Source organism: Durio zibethinus, chromosome 12, assembly GCF_047325235.1.
Source record: "Durio zibethinus cultivar Kanyao isolate XHJ-2024 chromosome 12, ASM4732523v1, whole genome shotgun sequence".
Classification (NCBI taxonomy): domain Eukaryota; kingdom Viridiplantae; phylum Streptophyta; class Magnoliopsida; order Malvales; family Malvaceae; genus Durio; species Durio zibethinus.
Genome location: NC_143173.1, coordinates 17,020,301 through 17,036,172, shown reverse-complemented (window position 1 = coordinate 17,036,172; position 15,872 = coordinate 17,020,301). Strand labels below are relative to the sequence as shown.

Sequence of the window (15,872 nt, the reverse complement as noted above, 5' to 3'; positions counted from 1 at the left end):
ATGTGTAGTTTATTTCGGACCTTTTCTTATCAAATATATCCACTCTTCTTTTTTTATGACTAGTATTGAGTTGATCGCCTAGTTAGTTATGGTGATATACAGATATAAGACCTCATCGGGCCTTAGCTTAAAGAGGATAGAAGAAAATGAAAATAATTCTTTCAACTTTACAAATGCTTTTTGAAACTGAACTATCTATCTAAATTTTGTGATGTTCTTTAAGATTTTAAAAAATGATAAACACCAATCTGCTAATTTGGGTTTGCCAATATGAACATAAATCTGCTAAAGGCGACTATTCTTCCAATTAGCCTTAGCACCTTTTTTATTGAGGTCAGTGATTTCATGTCAAGAATGGCCTAAACCTTTTCAAGACTTACCTCTATGCCCCTTTTGTTAATCATTTAATCGAAAAGTTATCTCGATATAACCTTAAAGGCACATTTGCTCAAATTATGCCTTATGTAATACCTCCTAAAAGTGTTAAAGGTCTCATTTAGATCTTTTAGATGCTTGTCTGAGCTCTTACTCTTAACAATTGTGTCCACTATATAAACGTTCATATTTAGGCTAATCTAATCTTTAAAGACTTAGTTGACTAGTTTTGGTAGGTCATCCTTACATTTTCAAGCTAAAAGGCGTGACCTTATTCGAGTATAGGGCTTTTTTTATTATAAAAGCTATTTTTTAATCTTCTTTCAATATTTTGATTTAGTTGTAGCTAAAGTATGCGTCCATAAAACTAAACAGGCTGTGTTCGTCACCATCATTAACTTTCCAATTTATGCTAGGTAGAAGAAAATTATTTTTTGGACAAGCTCTATTAAGGTCGGTAAAGTTTACATAAAATTTTCATTTTTTTGCTATGTTTTTTTACCATTACTACATTGGTAATCCAATTAGGGTAGTAAGTCTCCCTAATAAAGCTTACTTTTAGCAATTTATTGACTTTTTTCCTTTATTACTTTCTACCTTATTAGGGTAAAAGTTTTCCTTTTTTCTAAATTGGTTTCATTTTGGATCAGTGTGTAATTTGTAGACTATTACCTCGAGATCTATCTAGGGCATATCAAATAGGGTTCAAACAAATAGGTTAGTATTGTCTTTTAAAAGTTGAATTAGATGCTCTTTGTGGTTGAGCTTCACTCCAATTTGTATACATTTTTCAGAAATATTTCATATAATGGTACAAAAATGAAATCTTCTGCAAGTTTTGGTTAGTTGTCATTGATCTTTGGTATTTGATCAATCATTTATTTTTCTCTATTAGGTTGAGATTATTTTTGCGAGAATGATGAATCTCAATGTGCTAGTTTATTGTTAGTAGATAGCATATAGAAAAGTAAAATTGAACGTAATGTAGGATTGTATTTCAAAATTTCTTTAATTGGCTTAAGAGCTTGGTTCTGTTGATATGTCTATGTATGCCGACTTAAAAGCTTGACCTTTGTAGAATCATTTCAAAATTGCAAAAATTTGTAGCATGTATGTTATTTTTAGCATAATGGCATAATACAACAAATCAATTGAGCTCCCAGTATCAAATAAGATCTTTTTTACCACATGATTATATACTACAATAATAACCTCTATTACGTTATCATGCAGGATTGGATCCCTTCCAAATATTTATAGCTAAATAAGATTAACTTATCTTTTTAGCTTTTCTCTTTCGTAACCAAAGATCCAATGGCCATAACCATCCTTTGATCAAACTTTCTTTTAGTTAAAGTAGAGCTCTCACCAGTTATCACATTGATGATGCCCACAATGAGCTTATCTATAGCTCAGCCTTCATTTTCTTCCTGTATATTTCTTTGGTTTTTACCTTTTTGGTTTCCTTTTTATTTGTCTCTTTATTTCTTCCTACCTTCTTTCTCTTGTTGCCCCTTTTATAATTCTACTAGCCTTGATCCTATCTTGCTTAACCCATAAACCTACTCAACCAGTCTCTTCTAATTAGACTTTCTATTTCATTATTTAAGTTGACACAATCTTTTATGTTATGGTCGATCTCTTGATGGAAAGCATATCTTTTTGTTAGATCTTTTTTTATATTTAACCTCAGTGACGTTGGTTATCTGAGTTCAATGTCCCTTTTAATATACGTCAAAATTTTCTCTTTGAAAGTATTTGATGCTATATAGTTCTTTTGTCTACTCGTTTGGTCTTAAATTACCTTGATCTTTTTCCTCTTGTATTTTACCTCAGTGACTTTGGCCATCTAAGCTCAAGGTCCCTTTCTATATACATCAGAATCTTCTCTTTGGAGGTATTCAACACCGTGTAGTTCCTCTGTGTGCTCGGGCTCCCTGCCCGAGCATACCCTAATCTTTTTCCTCTTGAGGAAGAATGGTAAATTTATTTGCCTTTCTTTCAGTTGAGGAATGGGGATGAGCTTTTCACCTCAACCGATAAGAAAGGAGGATGAGCTTCTCTCACCTTGATTTTTCATTGTCACTTCAGTGTTAATGTATTTTTGTTTATAATAATAGCACATCGACTAATGTTTTTGACGATTCTAGGAAAAATGTAAGCTTCATGTGGTATTCTCTATCATCGAATGCACTGGTCAAGGCAACAATTATAGTAGTATGTTCTAAATCTTTTACTTGAAAGGTTTCTAAGTTAAAATACGTTATATAGTCTTTTAAGGACTCATTTTTCCCCTGGTAAACTAACATTAAGCTCAAGGTAGTCTTCTTCATCCTTCTGTTGCTCACAAATTAGGACAAGAAAGCATGACTGAGTTTTTTTAAAGTTGTGATAGATCTCGACTTTAGGCTACAATACCAGGATCAAGCTACCCCTTTGAGTTTGATAGCTAATCTTTTACATATAAGAGCTTTATTTGCCCCCTACATCATCATGTTGCTTCGATAAAGCTCTAAATGATCAAAAAGGTTAGTAGTATAATCGTAAGTCTCCAAAGTCGACATTTTAAACCCTTTTAGGGGCTTGGATCTATTAATATCCTTAGTAAAAGAAAAGCTTTCCAAGAATTTGAACTCGTCTTTAAAGGCAATGACATTTCCTTTCAACTCTTTTTTCATGGTTTGCTTTTAACTTTAGGTCAGCTTATTAAAATTTTTGGGTGGCAGCTTATGTTGAGGCATGAGTATGGTAGTGGCTAGCTAGAGTAATGGGTTCCTTTTCATGTGAGGCTGACAAAGCTTCTACATCCTCGTAGCTCAGCTGCCTTTCAGCCATTAGTCTTTCAAAAGTGACTAGATCAAGTACTTTGAAGGTTTACGAAGGTGTAAGGCTTTGAATCATCTTTTCTAAGGATTATAACTATTGGGTTAAGGCTTGGAATTACTTCATTTTAAGGCTTGCCAATGTAGGCATAGGCTGGTCTGTGGGTTGGCTGGAATAGGTTTCGATTTCAGCTTGGCAGTTGGTTCTCCCTGTTTCGAAACTTTTTTTTTTGAGTGACATGGTATTTAGCTCTACTAGATAATGAATAGCGCTTACCTAACGAGCCAAATAATAGTGCCGACCTCTGAGCTAAAGGGTAAAACCTTGAAAACATAAGGGAGAGAAAGAGGGTGATTAATGGCAAAGGTTGAAAATTTTTTCAATGTTTACACTTTGATGCTAAAGTTAGAGGTATGTCTTGGAACATAAGAAAATGAGTGTAGTAAAGTGGAAGAATATATATAGATAATACCTGGATGGCTCTATTTGTAGTTAAAGGTGAGGAGTTTTGAGAAAGCTTAAACTACCCATGCTCAATCTTGTGGTTAAGACAACCCGACAAACTAAGTTGACCTACAAGCTAATTATCCACTCAAAGAGTTACGAGTCAGCATAAAAAAAGGTTCCTCTAGGTAAATTGATAAGGTGGCCAAGCTGACTTGACATCGTACATGTCAAGTCAACCTAAAAGTCAAATGCCCCTAATTGTCTACTGCCATTCTCTAATGTAACAAAAAACCATTTTTTCTTTTGGACCTAAAAATAAGCCTAACAATAACGACACTTGACACCACAATGAATTGTTGGGGTTAGAGTCAATTGGGGAATGAGGGTTGGGAAGGAAAAGAGATGAGAAAACTGGTCCGATGGAAGGTGATTGTATTTCCATTCTCAATGAATTGATTCAAATTCTTCTTTCTTTGAGTAAAAAAAAAAGGTACTTGCATTGTTCTAATTTACATAACGAAAAAGAAAAGTAAGAACTAAAAAGAACCCACAGATTTTGGGTACCTTAATGTCATCGTAATTATAAAGTTACAATAACTTACTAAAGAAGATTAGAACACCATTCAAATTAGTGATTGAGTCAGAAATTTTATTTAATAGGAATTTACTTATATATTATAAAAAAAATAGTTTATCAGCGGCATAATTTTTTTGTCAATAAAAGAAATTTTTATGATAGATTAGCTATGAATTCCATCGCCAAAGACCAAAATTTACCAGTGGAAAATAAACCCGTCGCTAGTTGTTGGCACCAAAAATCTTGTTGCGGTGCTAATGTTAGCGACAGAATTACGTCGCTATTTCTTTTCAATTTTAACGAAGATAGCGAAAGGAATGTTCGTCGCTAACTCATTGTTTTATCTTTTAAAAAAATATATTTTTAACTTTAAAACTTCTTTCTTTTTCTTCGATCTCCCTCATTTCTCCATTTTCTTCTCTCTCTTCTCTGCCGACGCCCCTTCGCCCCCCCCCCCCCCCCCGGACCGATCCCAGCCTGACCAAACCCATCGCAACCTTGCCTCTGCCGGCTAGAACCCGTCACCTGCTCGATGTCCGACTGCCAGAACCTCGCGATCCCTTCCCCTTCCACGCTTGTTCTGCCCCTACTCTACCCTCCTCTACCGACACCACCTCTGCCGGTCCCTGACCCCCGCAGCCTCTGTTGCTTCCCCCTTCTTTCTCATGTCATTCTTACACTCTCATCTCAGTCCCTCACCAAGAGGAGTTTCCTGTCTTGCGACTCTAGTCGTCACCCGGTACTTATGTTTAAATTTGCAAAATTTTGAAAAAGAGGTAATTACTTGTGCTTACCTTCAATTATTTGTGTTAAACTGTTAATTATGTTAGGTTGAGGCTGAACTTTGAGTATGATTGAGGCTAACTTGATGTCGGTTAGCAATTAGGGATTTAGGGTTATTTTTATTTTTTTGGGCCTTATGTTAGACAAGTGTGTTAATTCAGTTTTCTCGTCCTTATCAATGTTGATTATATGCTTGAATTTCTTGTTCATATGCTTCTTATTCATGTCATGAGCAAGCATGTAATGTGAAATCAGAGGTTTAAATGGATGCTAATAACAGTACAGATGTAAGAAATGCCATAGTCAATCTTGATTGGTTTGATCCTTTACTTTTACCTTTTCTTTAGGTAGGATTGGTGTGCTAATGGTTTTAGGTAGTCAAGTCGTTACTTTCATTTTGAATCTGTCAAAAGAATGATAGGAAGCCAGAGATTTGATAAACAGATATTATTGTCTGTGATACAGTTACTTGACAACCTTTAACATCTCAAGTTTAAGCTCAAGAAGAGGTTGTGTAGATAAGGAATCAGACTTAAACGCTAAACCCATGGAATTAGACGTTGTAGCCATTTATTTTACTTCTGATTATTTAGTGCTGTTTGTAACTTGTCTTATGGTCATATAAATATATTGTCATTTGTCACTTGAGTTTAAAATTTTCATTATTCATTTAATAATGCATAATGAATATTTTAGGTTTGAAAATATTAAGCATCTTTGTGTAAAATGCCGAAAGACAATGTATCTTAACTATTTTTTTTCCTTTGTGCATTTCATTAAGATTCACTTGAATATTCACATTTTCACCTCTAATAGGATGTTAAATCGATTCATGAATTTTTAAAAGAATCTCTTGGTGTAACATGCAGTGGAAGTCTATATATAGCCCATACATGTGTTCTCAAGTTCACTTTGGCTGGAATGGTCTCAATTAATTTTATGGCAAAACCTCAACCCTACAATCAAATATCTGCTATTAATTGAAAGGGTTAGAGTCTTTGTTTTTCCGTGTCTGTTCAGGTCGATTGATCCATATGTTCAATGCTTTGAAAGCAGAATTGCCCATTAGTGCTTAGTGTTTACCATTTGAGGATAGAAATAGAGAAAGGAGAGCTCAGCGTAGGGAGATCCTTGGAAGAAACCCCGATTTGGGCTGTTGTTACTATAGTCACTGTTATGGTTTCTTTTGGTTTCCTGTGTCATCACTCTTTGAAAAAGTTTGGGGAGTTTAAAACAATGTCACCTGTTTTTTATTCTCTGATCTCTCATGAATCTGAAACCCTCCAGCCTCCAAGTTTAATTGTTTTTAATGTATTTGCATCTGCATCAATTTTTTTCTATTTATGGTAGTCGGACTAGACTAAGAGGAAATCTTTTCTAGCAGCGATGGAGAATGTTAAAGATGGTAAAATTGGTTTGAGATTGATTTTATTTAGTGTCTTTGTTGTGATAAACAGTATTTATTTGTCTCCTTATATCAATGTTGTCTATGAGCATAATTGATGCTTTTTGGGTTTCTCTCGTTGTTGATGGGTCATTGTATTGCATTTTTTTAAAAAATTTGTGTCAAACCATCAGCCTTATGACCTGTGATAGATCTTCCGCTGGATCTGCATCTGGTATGCTTCTTTTTGCATACCTTTTGACTAATCAACCAGTACAGTATTGGTAAAAAACATTTTCTAACTTAAGATAGATGCACTGCAGATGATTGTGGAACCATAGCAGCAAGTTCCAGATTTTATTAAGACCGGAGCAGAAATATTCAGTGTTCACTGTTAGCAAATCTTCAACCATCCATTTGCGTCGTACACTTAAGTAAGAATTTTCTTTCTCTGAGCCTTTCTACTATAATTTCTATGATGAATTGGGGAATTTGCACTAGAAGTTACTTGGTTTCATAACAGCTCCTTATCAAAGGCACTGTTGATTAACCCATATTAACTTTACATACAAGATGTGAATCAAGTCTAGCAAATATTATCTTCAGATCAAGTGAATCCCAAACTCGAATGCATTTCTAATAGTGAGGTCATATAAACCAGAAAACTAGCAATGAAGAAATTTATGTGATGAATCTTTTACCCTGTATCTGGGCTTCATACCACATGATATGCTAATGGGACAGGAATGTTCAGAATTCTTAGGAGCCTATTAAAGCTGGTTCTGTGTTTTGAATTTATTTATCTCCACTATTCTTCTGAGACATGACCAAAGAATTAGTTATTGATGCTTGATCAGGACATTTGTAATGGTTGCATAATTTCTGTTCTGTATTTGCACCCTATTTTTGTTGTTACAGCTTTATTTTTCTTAGTGCGTGGTGCATGATATGTAAGCTTAATGTTTGTAGGTGTAAAGTTCGTAAATATTTTATAGACTTTAAAACGTTACGGTGCATTACTGGATATTTTGCCTTCACTTTGAAGTTTTAACAATACAATGATACCATTTTTTGATAACAAGCCATTTAACCTGCCGGTATTTTAATCTTGGTTTTGATTTATTTAGTTCATAATTTTCTTTTAAAAATACGATTTAAAAACTTTATACATGCACTTTTAAACATTTAACTCCGCAATGATGAATGTATATATTTTCCTATTCATTCAAAATTTCCTTTTAAATTGTTCATAAAATTAACATAATCCAATTCTTTTTTAGTTTTTTTTTTGCCAACAATATGCTCTTCCTTTGAATTCTAATTTATTTCAGTTGGTTCATTCAATCACACAAAGGTGAAATCTAACAAGCTTGAAATTCAAATCTCAGCACTAATAAATTTTTTTTTTATCAAGATATATTTGGACAATTTGCTAACTTCATAGATTTTCATTTTTTTTAAGATACAACAAAACGACTCAACCATAAGTCTTTTATCACTTAAAAACGGATACGCTTGATTTTAGACAGTTTAATAATTCTAAAAAATAAATCCTCTAGCAATATATTATTAAACGCTTGATGAATATAATTGGAACAATGTTGTCAACAAATTGAAAATGACGATTCAAAATTCATTTCTTAAAAGAAACAATACCAGAGAAGCCCAATCATCATAAGCAAACATTAGGATACAACATGGAGATAAATTTTATAAATCCAATCAAAGCAACTTGATTTTATTACTGAAAAGAAATTCATATAACAGCGGAATATAACATTATACTATAGAAAATAGTCACTTATTTCAGCTGCTTCTCTACTTATAAGAAATTAAGCTAAATTCCGGAACACATGATCCAGGTGGATGACATAGTTGGATGTAGAATCTGAACATCGAAGAGCTGCATCTTGGCATGGCCTTCCACAGATAGAGCATGTGCCATCAATCGTTTCGACAAAAATGAGAGAATGACCGTGTGGGTGTGGGTGCTGGGTGCTGGGCATAGGGGAAAGTGGTCCCAATCTTCATCCTAATAAATGGATATTTTCTAAGAGCACATTTGGATGAGCAGAATTATCACAAATTACACAATGATAAAACCAATGGTTTGGATCCCTTTTTACTTCACATATATCGCAGTCATATTGTTCTGGATCATGAAACTTAAGATTCAACATGTGTTTATCACATGTATGCCAAGTTACTCGTGGTAGTGTCAGGCGTGCAAAATGCAAAGCGAAAGTGCAATCTTTATCTTTACATTTGTATGCACCATCTTCAAGTCTGGCACCACAAGCATTGCATTTCCCCTGGAATTTAAAATCAAGAAAAAGAGAGTGTTTTTGTCCTTCATATATGCGGGTACGAGAGACTCTAGCACACCTTAGGCAGAAATAAATGTAAGAGTTTTCGTCACTTTTGTAAGCGAACCACTGCAGAGGCGTTTACACTGGTAACATTTGAAAATGTCCAATGAATTGATGAGGGTGGTGAGAGATTGATGAAACCAAAGACGCGTTTTTCTTGGTAATTCAACACAAGTTGAGATGGATAGCATGCACCCATCACAACCTTTAACATCGTCTTCCTTGATCATTTTGCCTAATGTTAAGTCATGTTCATGGTTGAAATGTTTCACCTTCATGGCTTCTCCATGTTCGTTCCTTTCAATAACAAAAGTGATTGAAGAATTTGTAGCTAAAGTTTGAATAGACCCCTCATCTTGATCATTTACTTGATCAATTTTAACATACATCTCCATTGCACAATTCACATGGGCAACAAAATCGCAATCTTGCTTCAAACAATTGTACCTCCCGTACTTTGCTTTCACTTCACTAAGATAAACTCCACAATCATGTTTTTTATGTTCTTTTCCTTGAAAGAAATAATTGTGAATCATATAATGGTGATGACGTGTGATTTTGATGATGCGTGGCAATGAAATGCATTTTTCATGGATCATAATGTTACTAGGAAGAACAGATACAGGAAATATAATTTCCCTCTGTACCACATGCATCACACATGAATGAGTCATCTCTTAATAATTGAGTGAATGGGCGCTTATGATAACTTTTATCTTCAATTGTAATGTGCCTTGCACTTGACCGAACACATTCAATGTCAATGTCAAACTTGCAAGTAAGACAAGGATAAAACAAACTCCAATGAGTCTTTTGGCATAGCTGACAAAAAAGCTTAGCATCTTCAATATAAAGAGGGTGTTTGCGATCGCAAGGGTGATAAATTTGAGTGGGTAACTGAACACATTTCTTATGAAGGTAAAATTTACAATTCAGACAAACATAAACGGAGTCTGCCAGTGGTTTTTGACACCAATAACAATCGGCTCTTTTGATTTCATCATTTGGATTTTCAATAAAGGTCAATGGATGTTCATGGTCAATATATTTGAGCTCACGAAAATTTTCGTCAATGTTATGCAATAGAAAAGCACATTTGATGTCAAGGGAAGCAATGCAAGAAGGGCAACAATAATAAAACATGCCACGACTTTCCTTGCATATATCACAAAAATATCCATATGGCTTGAGAGTAAGAGTAAGAGTAAGAGTAGGGTGCTTATTATGAAAAGGGGAGTAAGTAATTTGAAAGGGTGCTTAGGCACATTTTTTATGAAGGTGAATCTGGCATTTTCCACAGCTAAAACATGGGCCAAACAATGGCTCCAAACATCCCTTGCAGCAAGCTTCTTTACTTATATCACTCAGCTCCTCATTCAACACCAATGAATGTCGATGGCTAAAGCGATCAATTCTCCCTCTCTCTCCTCCATTAGTGAAAAGGGAATTTGAGATAGTAAGGAAAGACGCAAGATGTTTGAAAAAAACGCATGGGAAGAGTTGGATTTGTTCATCAATATTTATAACCAACCCTCCTTTAATCTTTTCTTTCCTTTATTGGTTTGGCTTTCTTAATTCTTTAATTTCTTGTTTGTTTTAACAACCCAAACTTTGAAACACCACACTAGTTAATACCTTTGCTCTTATAAACATTTATACTAGTAATGATTTTTTTGGTTAAATTTATGTAAAAGTTTATATTTCATAATTTTAAATGCAACATAATAGCTATATAAAAATAATACGAAAAAATATAAAAATAAAATAATTTAAAATTTTTAAAAAATATATACAAATTTAATAAAAAAATTTTTACATTCGATACAAATTATAATATAATAATTTTTATATTTTATATTATGGATTTCTAAAAATTTTCTTTGTTCTTTTCGTAGAAAAAGTATGTAAGAGTTTTAATAAAAAGAGAAGTTCAAATCTGAGTCTTTTTTATCAATAACAAATTTTTTTTCTATTTTTAACTTTTTATTATCGTTTTCTTAATACTTGATAAAATTCATTCGCAAAAAAAAATAAAAATAATAATAATTAATTTGTTATTTTGAATTATTTGTTTTATCTGGACTTTTAGTGGATTGTATATAAGTTTCCTTTACCCTTTAATTGATGAAATTTATATTGGAAAGTTTCAATTAAAAAAAATGTTGTTTATCAATTTAAAAAGGTAAAACAGGTGCACCTTGAAATTGAAAAGAAAATAAAAAAAGAAGTTCGCCCATGAGTTAGGAAAGAGAATTTTGTGATTAGAAGGATACTAAGTTTGGAAAGAGAAATCCCCAACTCTTACATTGGCTTCTATTCTTCTTGGTTTCTAATAAATTTTGTTGTTATTGATTATTTTGATATTTTACTTGAATCTAGGTTGTTTAATGTGTTGGTTATGGCCCATATGGATAGTGGCTGATTGGCACTAGCAGATGTTTGTTAAAATGCCCATGAGAAGCTTATTCTTGTAATCTTTTCAAACCTTTGTCTCTTTCTGTTGGTATTCGACTGTTTTATCCGTGATATTTGATTATTGAGTCATTTGCATCAAGCTCATGGCCTCATGGGCATTTCTGTTGTTAACAGGAGGCATAACGTTCCTTTTTGGACGGGGTTCACAAACTCGCTTATCTTTTTGTTATATCATAATTTCTATTTTGTTGGCTTTTGCATTGATTTTTTCATTGAGAATTTTTTTTTTTAACTTGTACATTTCAATCATTAATAAAAATTGTGTGAAGGAAAACTAATTAAAAATAAATCACTTTGATTAAAAATGCTCTACTAGTATTACACTCTTTTCATGTTTTCATGAAGTAAAACTTCAGTCAACAGTAACGATTACAGAATACCTGAAAATTGGGACAAAAATATTTACCGGTAAAGACAATAACAAATTTTAAGTTCAAAAATTGGAATGACGTGGCTTTATAAGATTTCGAGAGTTGAAAACCATCTGCAAAGAAGAGTGACCCTAGCATTCCGCTTTTCATAATATATCAAATATTTGGAAAAATGCTGTTGGAACTTCACTAAATTGCAAACAAAATATTCACTGGACCCGAGGGTCCAGTTGAAATTTACCATGCCCCACACAATTTCCTCTTTCACTTTTTTAAAGATTTGTAATCTTGAAGTCGCCGGCGTCGTGGCCTAGTTGCCAAAGAGCCTTTAAGGGACAATGCAAGGTTCACTTTTGAGCCAACCCATCCCTTACCCCCTGCACTAAAAAAAATAAAAGATTTATAATTGTTTAATAATTTAAGAAATAAATAAATTTATATTGAAGATTTTTGTTTTGTTAAAATTTTTTCATTTCTTTATTTAAAAATTTTTAAATTGTTTATTCTTATTAACTCTCCCATTATTTTCTTTTGTTTATTTCCATTTTTTTGCTCTACATCTCAATTTTTTGATCTAAAGTGTTTCAATTTATTTATTCAATTACTGTAATAAATAAATTTATATGATTATATAATAATAAATAAATAAGTTTGCTAGTTAAAATATTTGAATAAATACATATAAAGAAATAATTATATAATAAAAAAATTACCTTTTATTTGATAAAAAAGATTTGAAACCGGCTCTTTGAGCAGCAGTACATACACCTAAATTAAGCAAAGTGCTTAGGTACAATCAAATAAACAACTAGTAAGTAAACAAAGAGATTATATTTATAATAATTAAATAATTAAGTATTATTTTGTTCATATTAAATACTTGAAATATATTACTATGATTAAGTTTTTAAAAATTTATTATTTTGATAGAAAAATATTTTTTAAAATTTATTAAGTTTGTAATATCAAATATATTATAACTAAATTTAATCAAATGTTTTTCAAAGTTTTTTTTTTTTTTCTATAATTTTCATCACACCATTATTATTATTTTCGCCAAATACATATTTTTTCATTGTTGATTTTAATTTTATTGTTACAACTCTAATCTTATTATTACAATAATCAATCTCATTATTATTGTTGTCTTTAATATTATCGAAATCAATTCACTCTTAATTTTAATTAAACCTTAGGCCCAATTTGGCATGTTAGAATAATAAAGAATTTGAAATAAAGACAGAAAGAAAGATTTGTTGATTAATATTTATAACAAAAGAAAAACTTGCTTCGTTCTTTTCTTTCCTTTATTTTCTTGTATTTGTTAATAACTCAAACTTTGGAGTACCGACATTAGTTATTAATGCCCTTATTCTTATAAACATTCATATTAATAATGATTTTTTTTTTTTGCCAAATTGTATGTAACTTTTAGCTTGAATGTGACAAAAGCAAAAGAAAAAAAAGAAAGAAAGAAGGAAGGAATATATATTTTATTTTGTTCTCTTTATATACATTTACATCCAAAACAAGTAAGGGATTTTACTTTGATTGATACTGCTATTCTTTTTCTGTTAAGGAAACAGTTAGTACCAAAACTTGACAAGTCTTCCATGGATGCAATGCATTTTTTTTTTATCATATATGCATTTTACATCCAAAACAAACAAGTGAAATCACTTTGATTGATAATGTACTTTTTTTTTTTAAGGAAACAGTAAGTACCAAATATTGACAAATCTTCCATGAATGCAATGCATTAAAACTTAAAGATGAAGCGCACTTTCCAAACAAATGTGTAATAATTGTTAGACTACTAGACCAAAACAAGTAGTGATCCAAAGACCATGGTTAAAGCAACCTATTGCGAAAGCCTTTAACAATAGAAAATATTTATTTATAAATTAATGATTACTTTTTCAAAACATATCAAATATTTGGCAAACTTGCATTGCAAACAAAATATTCTCTGGACCCTTAAAGGGTCCTGTAGAAATCTTCCATGCCCACCACACTCTCCTTTCACTTTTATTTTTACAAAATCTTCTCTCCCTTTTACCCCTTATTCCCTTTTTTTTTTTTTTTTTTTTCATTTTTTACTTAAAAATTTTTAAATCGTTTATTCTTCTTATAATTCTCCCATTTATTTGTTTATTTCCATTTTGTACTTTACTTTTCAATTTTTTGATTTAAAGTTTTTCAAATTATTTATTCATTTATTGTAATAAATAAATTTATATGATTATGTAATAAATAAATAAATAAATTACTAACTAGTTAAAATATTTGAATAAATGCATATATAAAAAAATAATTATATAATCAAAAAATTACTTTTTATTTGAGAAAAAAATTCAAAACCAGCTCTTTGAACACTGGTACGTACGCCTATATTGAGCAAAATGCTTAGGTACAATCAAATAAACAACTAGTATGTAAACAGAGAGATTATATTTATAATAAATTAAATAAACCAATAAAAAATTAAAAAATTAAGTATTATCTTGTTCATATTAAATATTTGTAAAAATATTACTATGATTAACTTTTTAAAAATTTATTATTTTGATAGAAAAATATTTTCATTAAATTTAATGCTTTATAAAATATCAAATATATTATAACCACTACAAGAAAATGGCGTATTAACGGCAGTTTTGTAACGATTTTTCACTTACAAACGCTGCTAGCTTCCATGTTTTTATAAAACTTAAAGCATTTATTATCAAAACACCACTAAATATTCAAATAGCGACATTGTTACTTATAAACGCAACCTAAGATTTGATCTCAATGGCATTTCTTAACTAAAACGCCTTGAATAATTCTGCCTTAAAGATTTCAGTGAATACTAAAGGTGTTTTTGGTAGAAAACGCATTGAATAATCTAGTCAAAAAAATTGATAAGAAATTACTAAAGTCGTGTTTTTGGCAGACAACACCTTCAATAATCATTACATAAAAAATTGTATGAGATTATTGAAGGTATTTTTTTACAAGAAATACCTTTAATAATTAGACCAAAAAATTGCATAGGCTTATTGAAGTTGGTTTTGTTCAAAAACGCCTTCAATAAATATCATATCAAAATTTTTGAATTTAACGGATGTTAATCATAAAGCAGTAAGTTCGATCCCTCTCTTTAGCTTTTTTTGGGTTTTTGCAGAGATTATTTGTAATTGATTATTCTAGGCATTTTCTTGGCAAAAATGCCTTCAACAATTGCTTTAAAAAATTTTGTAGAGAATATTGAAGGCATTTTCCTGGAGAAATGCCCTTAATAATCCATAGGAAAAAATGGAGCCGATTCTTGAAGGCGTTTTTGGTCAAACTCACCTTCTATAATCCAATAAATAAATTTTTTTTTTACGATTATTAAAAGCGATTTTTGTCAAAAACGCCTTCAATAATCAATAAATCAAAATTGGAATGAATGCTTGAAGGCATTTTTGGCTCAAAACACTTTTAATATTCCAAACGATAAATTTAAATGGTCGGATTATTGAAGGCATTTATTTCAAAAAATGCCTTTAATAACATTTTGTTAGGAATTATTGAAGGCATTACTCATAGGCAAACGCCCTTCATAATCCATTCGATTAATATTTATTTGGTATTATTGAAGGCATTTTTTTTAAAATGCCTTCAATAATCCATAGAAAAAAGTCAAAACGGATTCTTGAAGGCCTTTTTTGACCCAAAATGCCTTTAATATTTCACACAATAAAATTTTTAGAGAATTATTGAAGGCAGTTTTAGTAAAAAATGCCTTTAAAATTTTTTGTTATGGATGATTCAAGGCTTTTTTTTGCTAAAAACGTCTTCAATAATCCCATCAAAAAAACATATTTGATATTGTGTATGTCAAGTTAATTGTAGGTTTATGCTCAAAAAATATTTGTTGTCAGTTGTATATTTATGTCTAGAAAACATTTGGTTTATATATGTGATACTACAACTTACATTTTAGAATTTACATAATGAACATTATTGTATTTCAATAATTGACCACACATCCAAAATTAAAACTGATAATGTTGCCATATTAATATACTTTTTTGAAATAATTGTACTCAATAATTTATTAAGTACACATAGTATATTCATATTAAGTATAACGATAATATTAAACCAATACCCCAATGTACGAACTTAAAGTTTTCATTCAACATGGCATGTTAAAAACATTATAACAATTTGTTCCTTATATATTTACATTCAACCAACAATGTATAACCTAAAGGTTTATCAATATTGATAAATGATAA

General features: G+C 31.1%; 1 long non-coding RNA gene and 1 pseudogene across 1 annotated transcript; one reads left to right on the top strand and one right to left on the bottom strand.

Moving 5' to 3' along the window:
* Positions 1-4,399: 4,399 nt before the first annotated feature.
* On the top strand, positions 4,400-7,405 carry LOC149515787 (uncharacterized). The gene is made up of 2 exons (XR_016325995.1): positions 4,400-4,998; positions 6,713-7,405. It is a non-coding gene; the product is annotated as an uncharacterized LOC149515787 (long non-coding RNA).
* Positions 7,406-8,252: 847 nt separating this feature from the next.
* LOC111297662 (uncharacterized) lies at positions 8,253-9,901 on the bottom strand (annotated as a pseudogene).
* Between the last annotated feature and the right edge of the window lie 5,971 nt (positions 9,902-15,872).